Genomic DNA, 20,167 nt, shown 5'->3' with positions numbered 1-20,167 from the left:
AACATGCCGTCAAAAACAAACACAAACATAAATCAAATCAATTTAACAAAACAAAAACCAATATAAAATCCTCAAGAACAATTGTACCCGTCTAGAGGTTGAAGAAGCAAATTTAAAAAAGGAAATAAAAAAAATATAATGTAATTTGGCACCAAGCAGTTTTGAACCCGGTACCTCTAAATAGAAGTGTATAACTTATGGCGCTTGACCGTTTACAACATTTTACAATATGACGCATTAAAGTAATATTTATTGCTTCTTTAAGTTCTGTATAATTTTTGCTCTGCTAAAATTAATTACTTGCATCAACATGTACTTGGGTCCCTTAACTATTTGGTCTTGGGTTCGATTTCCGGTCGGTGCATATGGAGAAGCATTTGTTGGGAGAGGTCAACCCCTTAAATGGATCTCAATTACCTCAAGGAGATTAGTCTCTGTAGTTGCGCGCGGATGATACCTTTAGTTTACCAAAAAAAACTTAATTACTTACTTTGCAATTTAATTATGCTTAAATACATTAATTTTTCATTTGTTTTCTTTTTTAGTATGCTTAACTAGTGCACCGGGAACACTGTTTAGCATGACCCAATTTTAATTAAAAGGGAGTATCCACAAATAATATTATTTTTTTTACAGAGACGAAATCACAAATACATCATAAATTTACACACACAAATGAGAGAATTGGGGTTCGAATCCCGATCATGGCGTTCAACCTAACAATTTTGTCAATTTTTGTCAGTTGAGCTAGAACTTGTGGACCACAAACAACATCTTTAATTATGCAAAATTATATATTAAGGGTTTAAAATCATGTTTGTGATGATAATGGTAATTAATTATATTGAACATTGTAACACCCAACCCCTTAACGCGTATTTATTAGATATAAATAAATAAAACACTTAAGAAAATCTAGGCGTCACATGTTAATAATACAAACCACGGCATAATTAAAAATCATGCTAGCACAGCGGAATTAAAAGCGAATAATTATCATAATGTATATCATACAACAGTCATAATTGTTCACACAATATCCTTAGGCTCTAGGCCATATCAACAAAGGATATTATGTTTACAACCCAAAAGATTAGGAATAGCAAAGTTAAATATGCCATCACGGGCTCAAATACAAATCAAGCGAATAACCCGACCCGGTAAAACCTAATCAGAGCAATTCTATACAACCCATCAAAAAGATATATATAACATATATCTAAGGAGTAGTCTACGCTAACTCCTCACCAAAAAGTGTGCTACACCAAGCACGAGCAACGCCCTCTAACTCTGATCGGAATCCTCAACCTGAGAACCTGAACCCCCAACGGTCCAGCACATAACACAAAGCATGAGAGTTAGATCACATAATCAAAATACAAGTGCAAGTAAAAGGGTACTTAAACACTTCTTCTATAATCATGCATATATCATACATTCGTCCATATCCATCAACAATCTACCATTCCATTATAAGTACATAAAGACATATAATCGAATACTCACACAATCAATTATCACAATTATCCAAGTATGTGTCACATATCACTTATCACATAAATGTACACATATCCTAATGCATTCTAATGCGTCAACTTCATGCAATGTCACCCTAGACATATCTAATGCATGTGGTACCGTTTCGTCTTTATTAGAGTATCTCACCTCTAATATTCGTCTTTATCGGATAAATATAATCCGATATCCGTCTTTATTGGAATATCCAATATACAACAACAAAATTCATGAATGCATGTATATGTTTTTCATGAATTCACCAACAATTATTTAGCATAAAGCTCGTCATTTACTATGTGGAACACTATCCAACATACGTCATTATTAAGATTAACAAAACCTTAATATTCGTCATTTACAACATACATGATTAACAATCAATATATGCATCAACAATCATCAACAAGCATCAACAATCATCAACAATCATCAACAATCATGTAAGAATAAGATACTGGTTCGAAACTACATGCAAAGGAAGATCGCAGATGAAAAACTGGTGCAAACTGCAGCATTTACGCCTGGGGCGGAAATATTTACGCCCGGGGCGGAACTTTACGCCTGAGGCGGAAATGTTTACGCCTGGGGCGGAAAAACATCTGAAAGGCTGGCTGCTCACTGCTCTGCCGTTTCAGGCGGAAATATTGGACAGCCTCTCATTGCAACGATCATAACTTGGGCTACGAAAGTCCAATGGAGACGTACATATACTCGTTGGAAAGCTAACAAACAGGGCTACAACTTTTATGTTGGCCACTAAAACCAGTTCACAACGAAAAGAGGTCAAAATTGCACGTAAAGGTTCAGACCTCTTAGATGACAATTTTCTACATTTCTCATTTCAAACTCTAAACTTTCAAGACTCTCACATAAGCCATTTTTCATGTTATAAACCCCAAATAAGTTCATATTCAAGTGCAACAAGCATATCTAAACACAAAAGGACAGTTCATTTCTCAGATCTACGTCATAAACATCGAAAAAGTAAAGATTGACACTTTTTCCTCAAAACTCTCAAGAACACAAAGTTCTTGAGTTTAATCCATTAGAAAACTCGTTTTAACCATTATTTCCGTTCATTAATCATGTTACAAGCATGTTAAACATATCAAGAACCTTAGGAACGATTTTCATCAAGAAAATCCATTCCAATCTAAAACGAAAATGGGGTGGAGGAAGTTCGGGTAAGGAGAAATCGACATTCTCCCCTTCCTCGAATCACCCACGACTATGGAACCTACTCTCATACCTGGATTCGAAGAAAACTCGAAGATTTGATCTTGATTCTCCTCACTTTCCCTTGCCCTAGCTCTTGAGCTCTCTTCTCTCTCCAACTTGTCAAGAACAAGAACAAATGAAATGTTCCCTCATGACTTGGCCATATGGCGCCACCCTCACCTCTCACAAGGCCCATTGGGCCTCAAGCCCAATTGGCTTGGCCCAATAACACACTAACGCTCACTATCGCTTAATAACTAAAGTACTCGATAAATACTCAAGTTATTAACTTAATTAAAATTCTACGTTAAATAAAATATTTTAACACATAAAAATTAATAATTTGAAAATTGGGTCGTTACAACTCTACCCTCCTTAAAGAATTTTCGCCCTCGAAAATTACCTGGAAATAACTCTGGATACGAACTCATCATCTTGCTCTCCAATTCCCAAGTCGCATTCTTACCAGCGGGTCCTCCCCATACCACCTTCACCGAGGCGATATCCTTATTTCTCAACCTCTTCACTTCTCTACCTTCGATCCTCAAAGGCACAACTTCGACCGTTAAGTCATCCCTCACTTGAACATCATCCGATTCAATCACATGTGACGGGTCTCTAACATACTTCCTCAATTGTGACACGTGAAACACATCGTGCAAATTCGCCAATGATGGCGGCAAAGCAATCCTATACGCCACTTTCCCCACTCTTTTCAAAATCTGATAAGGACCAATAAACTTCGACGTTAACTTCCTCGATTTCAAAGCACGTCCAATTCCGGTAGTCGATGTAACTCTTAAGAAAACATGATCACCTTCTTGAAATTCAATGTCCTTCCTCCTCTTGTCATGATAACTCTTTTGACGACTCTGAGACGCTTTCATCTTCTCTCTAATCATTCTAATCTTTTCCGTAGTCTCTTGCACAATCTCCGGACCAAGAATCATACTCTCTCCGGATTCAAACCAACAAAGCGGTGTTCTACACCTCCTTCCATACAAAGCCTCAAAAGGTGCCATTCCAATACTCGAATGAAAACTATTGTTGTACGTGAACTCGATCAACGGCAAACACGAATCCCAACTTACTCCTTGCTCCAAAACACAAGCTCTCAACAAATCTTCCAAAGATTGTATCGTCCTTTCCGATTGGCCATCCGTTTGAGGATGATAAGCCGAACTCAACCTCAATTTAGTCCCTAAAGCCTCTTGCAAACTTTCCCAAAATCTCGAAGTAAACCTCGGATCTCGATCCGAAACAATACTCGACGGAATACCATGCAACTTCACAATTTGTTCCTAATATCAGCCGGAAAGTACTTCCTCAAGAACTCTCCCTTGAACATCTCCCAAGTGATTACCACACCACCAACTCCCATCCTCAGCTTAGCATTCTTCCACCACTTGTTAGCTTCCTCACGAAGTACATAAGTACCCAAGGTCAACTTACTTTCCTCGGTACACCTCATAGCCTCAAAGACAATCTCAACTTCCTCTACCCACTTGACAGCAGCATCTGGAGCATAGCCTCCAGTGAAAAGTGTCGGATTATGCCTCATGAATCTCTCTAACCTCATCTCATCTTCCCTCCCGGGTTGATGATCTCTAGCCACGATGTTGGTCAAAGTAGCTATCGCATCTGCCATCTGATTGTTAGCCCTTCCAGCCATGATCCTGAACAACCAATCAATCCAAGAACAGACTTAGAAAGGTAATATCAACAGTGTTATCTCTACACAAGTTGAATATATGGGTAACTAATCCTAATTGGTTCCACATGAACCGACCTGCTCTGATACCACTATTGTAACACCCAACCCCTTAACGCGTATTTATTAGATATAAATAAATAAAACACTTAAGAAAATCTAGGCGTCACATGTTAATAATACAAACCACGGCATAATTAAAAATCATGCTAGCACAGCGGAATTAAAAGCGAATAATTATCATAATGTATATCATACAACAGTCATAATTGTTCACACAATATCCTTAGGCTCTAGGCCATATCAACAAAGGATATTATGTTTACAACCCAAAAGATTAGGAATAGCAAAGTTAAATATGCCATCACGGGCTCAAATACAAATCAAGCGAATAACCCGACCCGGTAAAACCTAATCAGAGCAATTCTATACAACCCATCAAAAAGATATATATAACATATATCTAAGGAGTAGTCTACGCTAACTCCTCACCAAAAAGTGTGCTACACCAAGCACGAGCAACGCCCTCTAACTCTGATCGGAATCCTCAACCTGAGAACCTGAACCCCCAACGGTCCAGCACATAACACAAAGCATGAGAGTTAGATCACATAATCAAAATACAAGTGCAAGTAAAAGGGTACTTAAACACTTCTTCTATAATCATGCATATATCATACATTCGTCCATATCCATCAACAATCTACCATTCCATTATAAGTACATAAAGACATATAATCGAATACTCACACAATCAATTATCACAATTATCCAAGTATGTGTCACATATCACTTATCACATAAATGTACACATATCCTAATGCATTCTAATGCGTCAACTTCATGCAATGTCACCCTAGACATATCTAATGCATGTGGTACCGTTTCGTCTTTATTAGAGTATCTCACCTCTAATATTCGTCTTTATCGGATAAATATAATCCGATATCCGTCTTTATTGGAATATCCAATATACAACAACAAAATTCATGAATGCATGTATATGTTTTTCATGAATTCACCAACAATTATTTAGCATAAAGCTCGTCATTTACTATGTGGAACACTATCCAACATACGTCATTATTAAGATTAACAAAACCTTAATATTCGTCATTTACAACATACATGATTAACAATCAATATATGCATCAACAATCATCAACAAGCATCAACAATCATCAACAATCATCAACAATCATGTAAGAATAAGATACTGGTTCGAAACTACATGCAAAGGAAGATCGCAGATGAAAAACTGGTGCAAACTGCAGCATTTACGCCTGGGGCGGAAATATTTACGCCCGGGGCGGAACTTTACGCCTGAGGCGGAAATGTTTACGCCTGGGGCGGAAAAACATCTGAAAGGCTGGCTGCTCACTGCTCTGCCGTTTCAGGCGGAAATATTGGACAGCCTCTCATTGCAACGATCATAACTTGGGCTACGAAAGTCCAATGGAGACGTACATATACTCGTTGGAAAGCTAACAAACAGGGCTACAACTTTTATGTTGGCCACTAAAACCAGTTCACAACGAAAAGAGGTCAAAATTGCACGTAAAGGTTCAGACCTCTTAGATGACAATTTTCTACATTTCTCATTTCAAACTCTAAACTTTCAAGACTCTCACATAAGCCATTTTTCATGTTATAAACCCCAAATAAGTTCATATTCAAGTGCAACAAGCATATCTAAACACAAAAGGACAGTTCATTTCTCAGATCTACGTCATAAACATCGAAAAAGTAAAGATTGACACTTTTTCCTCAAAACTCTCAAGAACACAAAGTTCTTGAGTTTAATCCATTAGAAAACTCGTTTTAACCATTATTTCCGTTCATTAATCATGTTACAAGCATGTTAAACATATCAAGAACCTTAGGAACGATTTTCATCAAGAAAATCCATTCCAATCTAAAACGAAAATGGGGTGGAGGAAGTTCGGGTAAGGAGAAATCGACATTCTCCCCTTCCTCGAATCACCCACGACTATGGAACCTACTCTCATACCTGGATTCGAAGAAAACTCGAAGATTTGATCTTGATTCTCCTCACTTTCCCTTGCCCTAGCTCTTGAGCTCTCTTCTCTCTCCAACTTGTCAAGAACAAGAACAAATGAAATGTTCCCTCATGACTTGGCCATATGGCGCCACCCTCACCTCTCACAAGGCCCATTGGGCCTCAAGCCCAATTGGCTTGGCCCAATAACACACTAACGCTCACTATCGCTTAATAACTAAAGTACTCGATAAATACTCAAGTTATTAACTTAATTAAAATTCTACGTTAAATAAAATATTTTAACACATAAAAATTAATAATTTGAAAATTGGGTCGTTACAAACATAGTGAACTTCATCCTACATTAAATTTTTATTATATTTATTTATGATTAACTATGATGAAATATTATGATGAACTCTGTAGGTTCTATTCTTTTTGGTGTCAATTTTGGTGGGTTTTGATTAGTTCATACATAGTAAGAAAAACAATTTTGGCTTTAAACAGAGCCGCCATAAGTGGGCAGTAGGATTGACCCCCTTGAATTAGTCGGTCCTTGGGCCGGATGCTGAGTTTTAAAAAAAAAACAAATATGATGAAATATTAACTTACATTTTTTAATTTACCCACGGGAATTAGAAAAAAGGAACATAATTTGATAGTTTTAGGTTAATTATTAAACAATTAAAGGAACATAATTTAATTTACCTGCGTTGAATTTAGTTAAGACTTTTTAGGTTAATTATTAGACTATTAAAGACTTATTATACCGGGTTTAACTTCGTTAAGAAGTTTTAGGTCAATTGTATACTAATTTAAACTTTTTATATTGTGTTGAATCTAGTTAAGATTTTTTAGGTTAATTATAAACTATTAAAAACTTATTATACCGATTTTAACCTCGTTAATAATTTTTAGGTCAATTCGTATACTAATTTAGACTTTTTATACCGCATTGAACCTAGTTAAAACTTTTTAAATCAATTATTCGACTAATTAATACTTCTTATACCAGATTGAATCATGTTAGGCTTTTTAGACTTTTTATACTACATTGAACCTAGCTAAGAATTTGTGGGTCAATTATTCTACTAAATTAAGAAACATGACATCAGATTGAACCCGATTTAGGTTTTTAGGTAAATTATTGGACTAATTAAGACTTATTATACCGGATTTAACCTAACTAAAATTTTTTAGGTCAATTATTCTACAAATTAAGACATGTACTAGATTTAACCTCGTTAAGACTTTTTAAGTCAATATTCATCCACTAATTTAGATTTTTTATACTACGTTGGACCTAGTTATGACTTTTGAGGTGAATTATTCTACTAACTAATATATATATATATGATGCCGGATTGAACAACATTAAGGCTTTTTAGGTCATTTTGTCTCCTAATTTGAAGTTTTTATACCGCGCTGAACCTAATTAAGACTTTTTAGGTTGATTATTAGACTATTAAGACTTATTATACTAGATTTAACCTCATTATGAATTTGGTCTAGTGGTGAGGGGTTTGGATAGTTAGCATGAGGTCTTGGGTTCGATCGTCTGCTCTGTTATAAAAATAAAAAATAAAAAAATTTGTGAGGTCAATTATAATAATTTAGTCATTTTATGCCGTGTTGAATTTAGTTAAGAATTTTTTAGACCAATTATTCAACTAATTAAGACTTCTTAAACCAAATTAAACCATGTTAAGACTTTTTATTTGTCTACTAAATTAGACTTTTTATACTGCGTTGAACCTAGCCAAGAATTTTCGGATCAATTATATATTCTACTAATTAAGATTTATTATAGCGGATTGAACATCATTAAAAAAATTTAGGCAAATCATTTGACTAATTATGATTTATTATACCGGATTTAACCCAACAAATAATTTTTAGCTCAATTATTCTACTAACTAAGACTTATATAATATTGGATTGAATATCGTTAAGATTTTTTAGGTCAACTCGTCTTCTAATTTAAATAAACTTTTTTAGGTCAAGGGCTAAATATGTTTTTTTGTCTCTATAAAAAAATAACATGTTTTTATCCCTGATATTTTTTTCTTTTAGCTCCCAACATTATTTTGCCTGTTAATTGACTAATAGGTTGCCACGTGTCAATGCATCTTGCAAAACAAAGGAAAAATTGAAAAAAAAAACATTAAATTATTTTTTTCAGTTTGTGTTTAAATTAAAATTTAAGGTTGTTATGGGCAGTTTTCATAAATATGGTATATGTGGTAATTGTGTAAATAACATAAGTTAATATTATATTATTAAAACCTGTTTCACTTGCAAAGGCAGGTTAAAATATGAAGACTACTTTCTTGATGACTTCTCTGTACTTGTGGACGTGGAATAATAAATTCATATTTGAAGTTGATTTCGATAGGCCAAGTAATTCAGCATTGATGATTTACAAATACACCAAAGATATTTAAGATGGTCTTTGTGCTCCCTATACATAAATATTCTAGGATTAGGTAGTCTTAGTGTTTTGGTTGTACTATGTAATATTTCGGACCGAACTAAGATCCACAATGTTGGTAGTCCACTTACGTCTTAGGCTCAAGACAACTCATCCTCATTCTAAGCTAAGGCATTATGGCACACTATCTATAGTAGAAAAATGTCGCATGTTATGAGATATTTGCTCTTCATTCCACTCATATTGTGGTACGCTCTTGTCCAAAATTACTCATTCACCTTATTAATGATTAGGCCAAGCTTTTGGTTAGCAATTTTTGCATTTGCATGCCAATATATCTCAACTCAGGTCCAAAATTAGTCATTCAACATACTCAAGACATTCACTATGCAAGAGTTCTAAGTGGCCAGTAGGTGACTGACTCACTTGTCTATTTTTTCTCTCATCCAAAATTAGTCATTCAACATACTCAAGACATTCACTATGCAAGAGTTCTAAGTGGCCAGTAGGTGACTGACTCACTTGTCTATTTTTTCTCTCATTTTCATGTCTTACACTAAAAACAGTAGTAGCATATATATATGTCCTCTATGAGTTCACTCACTCAGAAGTTAACACGTTACAATGTTACATGTACCATGTGAATTCAATCATGGTAAAAAAACTGCAATGTGGAACTTCAACTGTTAGTGATCAATCACTTTACATGCTACATTTATCTCGTGACAAAAGCATTTCCTAAAGGCACAAAATGGTCAAGAACAATATCACATGGTGAAAGATTGACAGAATTTCTATATTTGTTCATCAAGACGAATTCACAAATAAAGTTAAAGCAATATATCATGGCATTCCAATATGCTTTCTTAGTTAAATAAATTCCATAAGTAAACTATCTACAATATTATTTCTAGTTATCCATGCATTTTTCATTTGGGACCAACACACAATGGAAATATATGGGTTGTGCAAGTGGAATAAACAACAACCTACTTTTCTAGGTGTGTTTTTAAAAGTAAATAATCAACATATTCTTTGAATTTTTATTCATCCATTAATTTCGTCCTTAAGTTTATCGAATAGTTAAAATATTCCTTGATTTGTGAAAATTATATCAAAGTAGTCTTTCCTCAATCAATTGTATCCATAAATTATAATAAAATATATAAATATATATATATATATATATATATATATATATATATATATATATATATATATATATATATATATATATATATATATATATAGTATCAATTTAGTTCTGAATTATCTCTCAATTAATTACTTAGAAAACCGCATCTTATTGGCGGCCTAAAGAAGTCACAGAAACCGCCGATAAAATGCCACTTCTTGGCGGCCAGCTCGCGACCTTCATCGGCCAATAAATCGTCCGTCGGTAACATTAGGCGGCCAAAAACCGCCAATAAGTGAAAACCAGATGTGGCACCACTGCTTTGTGTATTGAAACAAGGAACTTGAGGTATATATATATCATTGAACTCCCCAACCCTTTACTTCTCTAAGCAATGTGAGACTTCTTCAATATAATTTCTTTACCCTTTATTCTTCCCTTCATTAGTAATGTGAAACTTACATTGCAATCAACCCCAAGAGTCGCTATCGCCATGAGTAGTTGGTTTGTGGATTTGTTGTTTCCGTGTTGGCGGTCAGATCCATCGCCGCTCTCAAAATCTGTTTTCATGGTGGGATCTTAATTTGTGGGTTGTTTTGTTGGATGCTTCCCACGAGCTTGATTCATCAAGACTGATTCAGCCTGATATTGCTTTCGAAATGGCTAGGTGCGTATATTCTTCGTGTTGACGGTAGTAGTCATTCGTCATGCTAATGAGTTTGCTGGGCTTTTTGGTAATTCTTGTGCTTGTAGTGCTCAGCCGCGTTGATTGACCATCCTCGATTTGGTTTTCGATTAGTTCTAGCCGCGTTGATTGACCATCCTCGATTTGGTTTTCGATTAGTTCTAGGTTGCTTTGGGTTTTCAACAAGATTTGATTCGTCACAGGTTGATAGAGAGATCTCAATTTTCCTATTGTGCCGGGTTTATCTCAATATTAGTATCATTTCTTGATTTCAGACTGTTTAGCTTGAAAAAATCATCATCTCACATTTTTTTTTTGTTACAATATATAATACTTCTTAGAAATGAGTATTGGGTCTAACTCATCCTTACAAAACCGGCTTGTAAGGTGAGGATTGCCTCTAGTATATAAATACTTAGTAAGGCCATCTCTCAACCGATGTGGGACTCTTAACACACCCCCTCATGCCCAACACTATTAGGCTTGGTGCGTGGATATAAACGGTAGGTGACCCGATAGCGGAAACCTGATAACAGGTGGCCCAACGGATCGTAGAGAGGCCCTGATCACTAGTACAAATATGACATATTACACATCATGTTTACATCTGACGAGCATATGTCAGATGTAAAACGCTATATGGAGTAGTCTTTTCATCTGGTTTCAATGTCCACAGATGTGAAAAATAAATAGACAAGACTTTTTACATCTGGCTTCAATGTACCAGAAGCATAACTAAACGTGGTGGCAATCTTGTAATTATGGTGAAAATTATCTAAAATATGTATATATCTGGTCATATTTAGCCACAGATGTAAAACGTCAGGTTGAATAAAAAAAATAAAATAATATTTTTGGAACAAGGTAATAGTCATGTGTATCTGATATCTCTCTCCCAATTATCAAGACTTAAAAGAAAAAACCCTCTCACCTTCGCGAAGAACACCCAAAACCTAGCAACCTTCGAAAAAAAACACCCAAAACGCAGCAACCCTGCTCGCAGCAACCTTAACCCCTCACCTTCGCAAGAACTAGCGCCGTCCTCTCTCTCAACTCACCACCAGCGCCGTCCTCTCTCTCTCACTCGCAGTCGTCCTTTCTCTCACGAACCCTAACTCCAAATCGAAGCTTAACTCCAAATCAAAGCTTCTCTTTCTTTCTCTGGCCTCTACTCTCACGAATCGAAGCTTGTTTTTCTCTCTCACATCGATTCAGGTACTCTTCTTTCTTTTTTAATCCTTTTTAAATATTTTCCTTTTCGTGATTTCTTTGTGTTTTAGCTCTTACAATTGTTACGTGGTTGTGGTTTTGATGGGAGATGGGTATGATTATGGTGGAAGTGTGTGGTGAGGAATTTGTTTTCACGCATAGAAGAAGGAAAAAGTCTAATTTGTGTTTTCTGTTCTCTGTTCTGTCTCAGTTTGTTGGTTGCAAAATCTCTCTTTGTTCTGATTTTTTCGTGGTTTGTTACTTGGATATTATGTAATGACTGTGGATATTATGTAATGAAGAACATGCTTGACATTGTCACCGCTAGTATTACAAAGAATTGGATGGAGGTATTTTTTTTTTCTTGATTGCCGCTTTTTTTCTGCATATATGGTTTTCTGCAGTTTCTTGCATTCTCCATTAGTCGGGCCGAACGTTAGTGTCTACGACCCATTTTGTAACGATCCAATTTTCATATTTTTATTTTTATGTGTTAAAATATCTTATTTAACGTGGCATTTTAATTAAGTTAATAACTTTAAGTTATTTATCGAGTACTTTAGTTATTAAGCGAGTAGAGAGAGTTAACGTGTTATTGGGCCAAGCCAATTGGGCTTGAGGCCCAATGGGCCTTGTGTGTGTGTGGAGCACCCATATGGGCATAGTGAGGGAAGAGAGAATTCATTTTCTCATGTTCTTGTGTTCTTGAGAGAAAGGAGAGAGCTTGAGGAGCTAGGGTAAGAAGGAGAGCTAGGGACTCGAGAGCTTCGTCGTGTTTTCTTCGAATCCAGGTAAGAGAGTAGATTTCATATTCGTGGGTGACCCGAGGAAGGGGAGAATGTCGATTTCTCCTCACCCGAACTTCCTCCACCCCATTTTCGTTTTAGCTTAGAACGGATTTTCTTGATGGAAATCGTTCCTAAGGTTCTTAATATGCTTAACATGCTTTTAACATGATTAATGAACGAAAATTATGGTTAAAACGAGTTGTATGAAAGATTAAACTCAAGAACTTTGTGTTCTTGAGAGTTTTGATGAAAAAGTGTTTAAACTTTACTTTTTCGATGTTTATGATGTAGATCTGAGAAATGAACTGTCCTTTTGTGTTTAGATATGTTTGTTGCACTTGAATACAAACTCATTTGGGGTTTATAACATGAAAAATGGGATTTTTGGGTGAATTTGGGTGGAAATCGCATGTTTTGAGCAGTTCTGGCAGGAGCTGTTCGCTACAGCTCGCTGCAGCTCGCTACGAGCAGGTGAGCCACTGGTGTGGTTCGCTGAAGCTCGCTGAGCCTTCGCTCAGCGAACAGCTCGCTACAGCTCGCTAAGGCTCGCTTAGCCACCGTGTCAGCACAACACTTTGCTGTTTTGGAATTTGAATGACTTTGAGGGTTCTAACATGTTATATTATGTATTTTACCCAGTTTTTCGCGTAGATTCCGATTCCGGAGTTTGTTTTATGATAAAATGCATGCTTAATACACTTTACTTATATTATTAGTATTGTGTTAAAAATGTGAGTAAATGCATTGTATGTGTTGATGATTGTTGATGATGTTTGTTTAAATATCAAAGAAGTATATTAAGGTGTTAATCAACTTAATAAAGAAGGATATTAGAGTATGTTATTCTAATAAAGTAGTATATCGAATTATGTTATTTGATAAAGACGGATATTAAGGTATTGATTATCTTAATAAAGACGAACGTTGGATAGTGTTCCACGTTATTGTTGATGGGCTATATGCCATAATTGTTGATGAATATATTCATGAGTTTTGAGTGCATGCATCATGAATATTTAGGGATATTGGCTTGTCCAATAAAGAAGGATATCGAACTATATTTGTTTGATAAAGAAGGATATCGGAGGTGAGATGCTCTGATAAAGACGATGGTACCACATGCATTAGAGGTGTCTAGAGGACATAACATGAATGTGAAGCATTAGATTGCATTAGGGATTTTGTGTGCATTTTATGATAAATGATGTTTGACACATACTTGGTAAATGTTGATTGTTAATCCGTATGTGAGGAGCAGAGTCCGTCATGACTATAAAATGAACAACGCAAAGTCCGTCATGACTATAAAATGAACAACGCAGGGTCCGTCATGACCATAATCTGAACAATGTATTTGTTAATGTTTTGGTATTGTCCGAGACGACGTGAAACTATATGTTTGGTGTATTTTGTGAATGATTGATTATGTGATAAATGAAGTATATGCATGATATATGAATATGCATGAATGATGGTGAGGTATATGTATAATGTATGATTATGCATGTTTTTATGAAGAAGTGTCTAAGTACCATTTACTTACACTTATATTTTGAGTATGTTGTCTAACTCTCTTTTATGTGTTATGTGCTGGATCGTTGGGGGTCCAGATTTACAGGTTTTGTGGTATTCGATGTCGAGTCGTCGGTGAAGCTCTGCTCTGATTGTGTCACGGGAAAGAGTTTTATATTGTATATAAAGTCTATTGTCTAGGTGGTTTTGTATAATCAATAAATACATTATTTGATTCAAAGATTTGTATAAACACTATTTTTACTAATTAATTACATTAGTATTATTTTGATAGAGGAGTGTAATACTCGAACCGATATTCAATAAATTAAATGTGATTTTCCGTTGCGTATTTTGAAAAAGATTTTACTAAAGGTAGAAATATATAAATAATGGGTTTGGGTGTTACACATTCTACATATATAAGTATTTGCCTATTTGCCTGATTAGTACTTCTGCATTCTGCATTAGCTGTGTAGTTTCCTAGCTGTGTAGGACTGTGTTGTCACTTGCGGATTGCTGAAAATAGCGGTTTGTTCAAACTTGGTTATGCTACAGTACTATAGTGCTGCTGAAGCCGCTACTTGACAGACTTCCCTCTTACTGGGAGAGTCTTCACTATTTGTTTGTTTTTCACATTCACAAGATAGTGCCATGAATTTGGCCATGAGATTGAACTGTTTTGTCTAGAAAAAGTTGGACATGAAGCTTCAACTTATGTAAATTGAAATATGTATCTGATTTTCTGCACACTAGAAATTTTAATTGTACTAGAAATCTGGTTGAGTAGTTGTTATTTTTTTCGCCGAACGCCGTACCTGGGAACTGCTGCTGTTTGTCGCTTCCTGCATTCTGTTTGTCTGGATTATTGCATTTTTTTAGATCATGTAGTATGAATAACTTGATCATGTATATGTATTGTAGGTGTTCGATGATCCCACGTCATTAACCGAGGAGAAGCTATATGAATTGCGAAACAGCTGGGCTACTTGTTTTCTTGACCTGTACAATCCCGAGGTAGATTATGATGTTGCCGATGATGAGGCTTAGGAGCTAGCTAGGTTAATTTGTGTGATGTTACAATGGATTCACATTAATTAGGATGTTTTGAATTGTAATGACTTGTATTTTGCTTGAATGTTATAACATTTTGGATTGTTGGTATTTTGCTTGAATTGTAAGACTTGGTATTTTATTTGAATTGTAATGACTTGGTTGAATGTAATTGTATTTTGGTTGAATGTTGAATTGTAATGCTATTTTGGTTTTTTTAATTGCAAAATAAGATTTAAAATAAAAAAAATAAAAAAAACGCAGGATTTTGAAAAAAAATAAAATTAAATAAACACTAGTACAAATATGACATATTACACAAGTAGTTTACATCTGACGAGCATATGTCAGATGTAAAATGCTATATGGAGTAGTCTTTTCATCTGGTTTCAATATCAACAGATGTGAAAAATATATAGACAAAACGTTTTACATCTAGCCACAATATCCCCAGATGCAAAGCTAAACGCGGTGGCAATCCTGTAATTATGGTAAAAATTGTCTAAAATAATTTCACATATGACCATAATATCCCCGGATGTAAAAAGACTTCAAGTGATTAATAATTGGTCTCACAGCAACATCTCTCACACGATCTCCTTCATCTCTGACTGCTCACTCGAACCCTAGCGACCGGCCTCATCTCTCACGATCGATCTCATCTTCTCTCTCAGATCTCACTCGAACTCGGCGGCCTCATCTCTCTCACGATCGATCTCGTCTTCTCTCTCACTGATCTCACGTACTCGCTCATCTCTGTCGTCTCTCTGTCTCACTGAAACATGAATTGATGGCTGAAACGGAAATTCCAAAACCCAGTTAAACACAAATTGAAGGCTGAAACACATCTCTGTCATCTCTAGCTGAAACCTAGAGAAAAGGTCAAACCCTAATTTACTCATGAATTATGAATTATTTTTTTGAGTGATATTTTGAGTTCAGTGATATTTTGTTCAATTTGGGTTTTTGAGTTCAGTGATAATTTATTCATATTTAGTTGGGTTTTTGAGTTCAGTGATATTTTGTTCAATTTGGCTTCAATCACTATTCATTCTATTTTTATGCATAAAGCTTCTTTTTTTAGGTTTAATTGGTAGTGCATTTGCATCGAAGGGTTGATTTGGTTAGGTCAAGATGTTCACTGAAGGACTTGACAAAAACCCATTTAGATGGGTCAGAGAGGTATTATTCTTCACTCATTACTGTTTTTCATGTTTTTATCATAATGGATTTCTTTTAATTATCCTTATTACTTGAAAAGTTGTGATTTTTTTTTGCTGATGTTGTTTTGTTATTGTTTTTGTTGTTGTGTTGTTTGTTGTAAGAATGTGATGATTTTGAGTTGAATTCTGCCTAAAAAAACTACATTGTGTTCATTAGAAGGAAGTGTCATTCATCGAGAGATCCGGTGATGAGGAGTGCTGCTAATGAAATGCAAGGTCACGGGGTGTGTTTCACTTGCTGTGTTGATTTGAGGTAGGTTTGTGGTTGAATTGTGTAAAGGTCCGATATTTTTATACTTCTGGTAGTTTGTGCTGAGCAACGATAGACGTATTTTAAACTGTGGTTTCGATATAATAAAAGAAAGATATTGTCAGTTTGATAAGAACTAGATTTGAGAGAAGGAAAGAAAAGAATTCCCTATTGGAATTGAATGAATGAACTACACTGAAGTGTTTTAGAGACCTTAACTCTGCTTTCTCTAGTCCACAAATTTCACTTTCTGGTGTCTTTAATTCTACTTGCTTACTAACTGCTAGGTTTTTTGAGAAGAAACACCGGTAATCTAGTCAAATAAACAAAATAAATCCTAACCTCCGAGCTACACTTGGGCATCCTTATATAGACCTCCAAAGTTACAAAAGGATAACTACCAATTAACACCCTAACTAAACCTAACTATCACAAGGGCTACAAAGCCTAATTCCTAAACTAACTCAAACAACTAAAACAAGTAGGAAGTAGTATCAATGGTTCTCTTCCAAAAAGTAAGGCTTATATGTTACCAGGGGATACTTCTATGTGCAAAGTTCTGCAGAAAAGGTATGAAATATCCTAAGAAATTTTTCTGCAATTTTTTTCATTTCAATTTTGGTTTTTAAGTACTTGGCACTACTTTCTCTGAATGAATGAAGTACTAATGTAGCACCAGCATTTTAGATTTAAGGCATGTCCGGTCAGTGTCCGATGTTGCCACCGACCATGTGGTTACATTCAAATATTTTACTTTCTCAAATTATTATTGGTGTGTGTGTTTGTGCTTTATAGATGTATTATCTTGGCCTGCTGGAATTAGCCTAACTGTGTTTTATGCCATGAAAATTTTCAAAATGGAAAACTATCTGAGTGCTCCACCATTTTGTGGCTCTACTCAAGAGATTAGACAAACTAATGAGGAAATTTCAACTTCTGCAGCATGTAGTACTCCAAATAATGCAGATTCAAGTACTTTGAAATCTGTATCCAGGGATAAGTTAGAGAACCATGAAGATGCAAGCTTGAAACATTTGTTAGGTTAGTATATTTGATCGAATTTGTATGCAATTATGCAGGATGAATTTTCAGCCGTTATAATAAAATCATTGGTAACCTTAGAGGATGGGGCTTATCAGATTTTTCAGGAGGCAGGACAAAGTCTTTCAAAGGCCAGATTATAGGTCTCATTTACGCAACTCAGTACCTACGAGTCCCTCTTATACTTTTTAACTCCGTCTTCATTATTGTAAAGTTCGTTTCTGGGTGATGTCTAGCAAGGTGAGATGTCAATACTTATAGCTATGCACATTCTTTTAATTTTTCTGTGTAGATTGTAGAGTATAGTAATAATAATCATAGCAACAACATTATAACACAAGCTGCAATACATTTACAAATGGACCAAATGTAGTTAACTGGATACTGTGTTTAGTTCACTGCATGGGTCTTCAGTCATTTTATTTTTCCTTTCTGGATATTGGCAACAACATGAAATAACTTAAAGAGCAAAGCAATACTCTCTTGCACACTTATTATTAGGTAAAATTCACGGGAATCTCTTTAGTATAGAATTGTGTCCCACGAAATAGGGAATGAAACATAATGTGATTTAGTGGTATCCGCGTGATTTTGTTTAATACAATATCAAAAGTGTGTTATAGAGTGTGCATTAACTTATCTAGCTTGAACTTGAAGTATGGTTGTTTTGCCACTAATTATTTTAGTTTTGAATGCTTAGCTAATTTTGGTGCTTGTTTGGCAGTAAATTTTTATTAGATTAAGATATAGTTTTGACCACAGGAAAAATAAAATAAATAAATAGCTGCAAACTTACCTAGTTGGTTATAGTGAAGTTCAAATATAAAGCTAGCTTGTTCAGCAAACCTTAAGCCACTAGTGTCTACCTTAACATTTTTGTCTCCCATCTTCCATTCTCACACACAGTTTGAAGAGAATATGGTTGTTTATTTTTTATAGTAAAGGGATCATGCTGTGAAGTATAAGGAAGTAACATAATGTCTAGCGCTGATGTTTATTTTTATCTTCTTAATGGTTGCAGGTGCTGGAGGTTTACATCGCATGATTATGATGTTGCCGATGATGAAGCTTAGGAGCTAGCTAGGTTAATTTGTGTGATGTTACAATGGATTCACATTAATTAGGATGTTTTGAATTGTAATGACTTGTATTTTGCTCGAATGTTATAACATTTTGGATTGTTGGTATTTTGCTTGAATTGTAAGACTTGGTATTTTATTTGAATTGTAATGACTTGGTTGAATGTAATTGTATTTTGGTTGAATGTTGAATTGTAATGCTATTTTGGTTTTTTTTAATTACAAAATAGGATTTAAAATATAAGAAAAAAAAAAAAGCAGGATTTTGAAAAAATAAAATAAATAAAGTTACTATTTCACATCTGGTGACTTGGTCAGATGTAAAAGGTCCAATTTAATTAAAAAAAAATTTGGTCAGCTGAAACACGAGAACAGAGGTAAAAGAGGATACTTTTACATCTGGCGAATGTCAGATGTAAAAAGCGTAAACTTACTACTTCTTGTACGTCTACCTCTGACTGGGGTCAGATGTAAAATGGGGTTTTGGCCAGATGTAAAAAGTGTTTTCTGTACTAGTGAAAGTTACTATTTCACATCAGGTGACTTGGTCAGATGTAAAAGGTCCAATTTAATTAAAAAAAAATTGGTCAGCTGAAACACGAGAACAGAGGTAAAAGGGGATAATTTTACATCTGGCGAATGTCAGATGTAAAAAGCGTAAACTTACTACTTCTTGTACGTCTACCTCTGACTGGGGTCAGATGTAAAATGAGGTTTTGGCCAGATGTAAAAAGTGTTTTCTGTACTAGTGGATACCATCTTAGAAATGAGTATTGGGCCTAACTCATCCTTACAAAACCGGTTTGTAAGGTGAGGATTGCCTCTAGTATATAAACACTTAGTAAGGCCATCTCTCAACCGATGTGGGACTCTTAACAATACTCATATTTATATTATCACGGTTTTTTATTTAAAGTTCATTTTACTAGATGTAATCTTATTTAAGACACTTATATAAAATATATGAACACTTTTAACAGCTGATTTTTAAAATTTAATTCGTAATCATACTGATGGGGATAATGCTTAATCTATCGTTGCCTCTATGTCATGTCCAAAAATTAGTCATTCACTTTGTTAATGATTAGGCCAAGCTTTTAGTTAACAATTTTTGCATCTGCATGCCAATATATCTCAACTCATTCTCTTACCAACCCATCAAACCACTTCATCACTTGCTACTCAACATACTAAAGTCAAGGCATTCACTCACTCACTGTGCAAGAGTTCTATAAAAAACAGTAGTAGCATTAGCATTAGCATTAGCATATAAATGTTCTCTATGAGTTTATACTCACTCAGAAGTTAACAC

At 35.1% G+C, this 20,167-nt stretch overlaps 1 long non-coding RNA gene across 8 annotated transcripts; it reads left to right on the top strand.

Moving 5' to 3' along the window:
• The first annotated feature begins 15,674 nt into the window (after positions 1 to 15,674).
• On the top strand, positions 15,675 to 19,021 carry LOC123911270. Of its 8 annotated transcripts, XR_006810425.1 has the most exons (6): positions 16,170 to 16,444; positions 16,588 to 16,631; positions 17,225 to 17,305; positions 17,678 to 17,776; positions 17,875 to 18,016; positions 18,798 to 19,021. It is a non-coding gene; the product is annotated as an uncharacterized LOC123911270 (long non-coding RNA). The 8 variants fall into 8 exon arrangements; XR_006810422.1 differs by adding an exon at positions 15,675 to 16,143 and having other exon boundaries at positions 16,347 to 16,444; positions 16,588 to 17,776; XR_006810428.1 differs by lacking the exons at positions 17,225 to 17,305; positions 17,678 to 17,776 and adding an exon at positions 15,852 to 16,143 and having other exon boundaries at positions 16,347 to 16,444; positions 16,588 to 16,738; positions 17,815 to 18,016.
• The last annotated feature ends 1,146 nt before the right edge of the window (positions 19,022 to 20,167 follow it).

The sequence above is a fragment of the Trifolium pratense genome, linkage group LG2 (assembly GCF_020283565.1).
Source record: "Trifolium pratense cultivar HEN17-A07 linkage group LG2, ARS_RC_1.1, whole genome shotgun sequence".
NCBI classification, from domain to species: domain Eukaryota; kingdom Viridiplantae; phylum Streptophyta; class Magnoliopsida; order Fabales; family Fabaceae; genus Trifolium; species Trifolium pratense.
Note: the sequence above shows the minus strand (reverse complement) of the source record. Positions and strands in the feature narration are given on the sequence as shown.